At 39.7% G+C, this 4,019-nt stretch overlaps 1 non-coding gene across 1 annotated transcript; it reads right to left on the bottom strand.

The window, feature by feature from the left end:
• Window positions 1-1,473: 1,473 nt before the first annotated feature.
• LOC112761106 (small nucleolar RNA R71) lies at window positions 1,474-1,581 on the bottom strand. The gene has a single exon (XR_003181517.1). It is a non-coding gene; the product is annotated as a small nucleolar RNA R71 (small nucleolar RNA).
• Between the last annotated feature and the right edge of the window lie 2,438 nt (window positions 1,582-4,019).

Raw genomic sequence — 4,019 nt, 5'->3', positions numbered from 1 at the left:
GGAAAGCAGAAGTTCAGAAGAACGAAAGCATCTCTATACGCTTATCTGAAATTTTCACCAATGAATTACATAAGTATTTCTATCTTTATTTTTTATTTATTTATTATTTATTTTTGAAAACTCCATAACTATTTGATATCCGCCTGACTGAGATTTATAAGATGACCATAGCTTGCTTCATATCAACAATCTCCGTGGGATCGACCCTTACTCACGTAAGGTTTTATTACTTGGACGACCCAGTGCACTTGCTGGTTAGTTGTGCGAAGTTGTGAAGTTATGTTTGGACCATGGTATTGTGCATCAGTTATTGGCGCCATGCCAGGGAGAGAACGAATAACAAATTTTACAACCTCAGAGTAACAATTTTGCATACCAAGTTTTTGGTGCCGTTGCCGGGGATTGTTCGAGTTTGGACAACTGACGGTTCATCTTGTTGCCCAGATTAGGTAATTTTCTTCTTATTTTATTTTCAAAAAATTTTCAAAAAAAATTTTCGTCTTTTTCATTTTTCCCAAAATAAATATTTTCAAAAAAAATAAAAATATTTTTTCTTCATAATTTTTTAGAATGAATTCTAGTGTTTCATGAAACATGTTGAAGCCTGGCTGGCTGTAAAGCCAGGTCTAATCCTTTTGGATAGGGGCTTCCAACCATCAGCATAGAGACAAGTTAATTGGAATATTAGCTGTTGCATGCCTGATTTATATCCTAACGGCTTTTGAAAATCCTCTTTCTCTCTCATCTCCTTTGATTTATTTATTCATCTACTAATACTTCATCTCACCCAAATTCGAACCCCCTCTTCCATCTGTGTTCGAATTTTCTCTTCTTCCCTTCTTTACATTACATTCTTTTCTTCTTCTACTCACACAGGGGAACCTCTATACCTGGGTAAAAAGGATCCCTATTATTATTATTTTTCTGTTCCTTCTTTTTCATATGAGCAGAAGTAAGGACAAGAACATTCTTGTTGAAGCAGACCCTGAACCTGAAAGGACTCTGAAGAGGAAACTAAGAGAAGCTAAAATACAACAATTCAGAGATAACCTTACAGAAATTTTCGAACAGGAAGAGGAGATGGCAGCCGAAAATAATAATGCAAGGAGGATGCTTGGTGACTTTACTGCACCTAATTCTGATTTACATGGAAGAAGCATCTCCATCCCTACCATTGGAGTAAACAATTTTGAGCTTAAACCTCAATTAGTTTCTCTGATGCAACAAAACTGCAAGTTTCACGGACTTCCATCTGAAGATCCCTTTCAGTTCTTAACTGAATTCTTGCAAATATGTGATACTATTAAGACTAATGGAGTATATCCTGAAATCTACAGGCTCATGCTTTTCCCTTTTGTTGTAAGAGACAGAGCTAGAATATGGTTGGATTCTCAACCTAAAGATAGCCTGAACTCTTGGGATAAGCTGGTCAAGGCTTTCTTAGCCAAGTTCTTTCCTCCTCAAAAGCTTAGTAAGCTTAGAGTGGATGTTCAAACCTCCAGACAGAAAGAAGGTGAATCCATCTATGAAGCTTGGGAGAGATACAAGGAACTGACCAAAACGTGTCCTTCTGACATGCTTTCAGAATGGACCATCCTGGATATATTCTATCATGGTCTGTCTAAATTAGCTAAGATATCATCGGATACTTCTGCAGGTGGATCCATTCACCTAAAGAAAACACCTGCAGAAGCTCAAGAACTCATTGACATGGTTGCTAATAACCAGTTCATGTACACTTTTGAGAGGAATCCTGTGAGTAATGTGACACCTCAGAAGAAGGGAATTCTTGAAATTGATACTCTGAATGCCATATTGGCTCAGAATAAAATATTGACTCAGCAAGTCAATATGATTTCTCAGAGTCTGAATGGAATGCAAGCTGCATCCAACAGTAATCAAGAGGCATCTTCTGAAGAAGAAGCTTATGATCCTGAGAATCCTGCAATAGCAGAGGTGAATTACATGGGTGAACCATATGCAAACACCTATAATCTCTCATGGAGAAATCACCCAAATCTCTCATGGAAAGATTAACAAAAGCCTCAACAAGGCTTTAATAATGGTGGAAGAAACAGGTTTAACAATAGTAAACCTTTTCCATCATCCACTCAGCAACAGACAGAGAACTCTGAACAAAATACCTCTAATTTAGCAAACTTAGTCTCTGATCTATCTAAGGCCACTGTAAGTTTCATGAATGAAACAAGGTCCTCCATTAGAAATTTGGAAGCACAAGTGGGCCAGCTGAGTAAAAAGATCACTGATACCCCTCCTAGTACCCTCCCAAGCAATACAGAAGAAAATTCAAAAGGAGAGTTCAAGGCCATTGATATAACTATCATGGCCGAACCTACAGGAGAGGAAAAGGACGTGAATCCCAGTGAGAAAGACCTCCTGGGACGTCCAGTGATCAATAAGGAGTTACCCTCTGAGGAACCAAAGGAATCTGAGGCTCATCTAGAGACCATAGAGATTCCATTGAACCTCCTTATGCCCTTCATGAGTTCTTATGAGTATTCTTCTTTTGAAGAGAATGAGGATGTCACTGAAGAACAAGTTTCCAAGTTCCTTGGTGCAATCATGAAGTTGAATGCCAATTTATTTGGTAATGAGACTTGGGGAGATGAATCTCTTCTGTTCACCAATGAACTAAATGCATTGGATCAACTGAGATTGCCTCAGAAGAAACAGGATCCTGGAAAGTTCCTAATACCTTGTACCATAGGCACCATGACCTTTGAGAAGGCTCTATGTGACCTTGGGTCAGGAATAAACCTCATGCCACTCTCTGTAATGGAGAAACTGGGAATCTTTGAGGTGCAAGCTGCTAGAATCTCATTAGAGATGGCAGACATTTCCAGAAAACAGGCTTATGGACAAGTAGAGGACATCCTTGCCGATTTCATAATCCTAGATACTGGGAAGGATGAGGATGAATCCATCATCCTTGGAAGACCCTTCCTAGCCACAGCAAGAGCTGTGATAGATGTTAACAAAGGTGAATTAGTCCTTCAATTGAATGAGGACTCCCTTGTGTTTACAACTTAAGGTTATCCTTCTGTAAACATGGAAAAGAGGCACAATAAGCTTCTCTCAAAACAGAGTCAACCAGAGCCCCCACAGTCAAACTCTAAGTTTGGTGTTGTGAGGCCATAACCAAACTCTAAGTTTGGTGTTGAACTCCCATATCCAAACTCTAAGTTTGGTGTTGGGGAGTCTCAACAATGCTCTGAACATCTGTGAGGCTCCATGAGAGCCCATTGTCAAGCTATTGACATTAAAGAAGCTCTTGTTGAGAGGCAACCCAATTTTTATTTATCTAATTTTATTTTTATTTTTGTTTGTTCTTTCATGTTTTATTTAGTTCATGATCATGTGGAGTCACAAAATAAATCAAAAAATTAGAAACAGAATCAAAAACAGCAGAAGAAAAATCACACCTTGGAGGAGGATCTTACTGGCGTTTAAATGCCAGTAAGGAGCATCTGGCTGGCGTTCAACGCCAGAACAGAGCATGGATCTGGCGTTGAACGCCCAAAACAAGCACCATCCTGGTGTTCAGACGCCAGGAATACACACTGAGGAAAGCTGGCGCTGAACGCCAGAAACAAGCATAGAACTGGCGTTCAACGCCAGAAACATGCTGCATCTGGGCGCTGAACACCCAGAACAAGCATCAATTCGGCGTTTAAACGCCAGAATTGCATGCAAAGGCATTTTACATGCCTAATTGGTGCAGGGATGTAAATCCTTGACACCTCAGGATCTGTGGACACCACAGGATCCCCACATACCTCCACTCACCTTACCTCCTCATAATCCTATATCACCCTTTTCCATGAACCCTTCACCAATCACCTCCAATCCCCCTCCAAAACCATCATACACTCACCTACACCTACCCACTCAAATTCAAACCATCACTCCTTCCTTTATCTATGTTTGTGTCTTTATTGCATGATCATTAGTGTCTAAGTGTCTATGCCTTAAAGTAGTGAATATGAATCTATCACCTC

This window comes from Arachis hypogaea, chromosome 16, assembly GCF_003086295.3.
Source record: "Arachis hypogaea cultivar Tifrunner chromosome 16, arahy.Tifrunner.gnm2.J5K5, whole genome shotgun sequence".
NCBI lineage: Eukaryota > Viridiplantae > Streptophyta > Magnoliopsida > Fabales > Fabaceae > Arachis > Arachis hypogaea.
The sequence above is the reverse complement of the archived record's forward strand: the minus strand, read 5'-3'. Positions and strand labels throughout refer to the sequence as shown.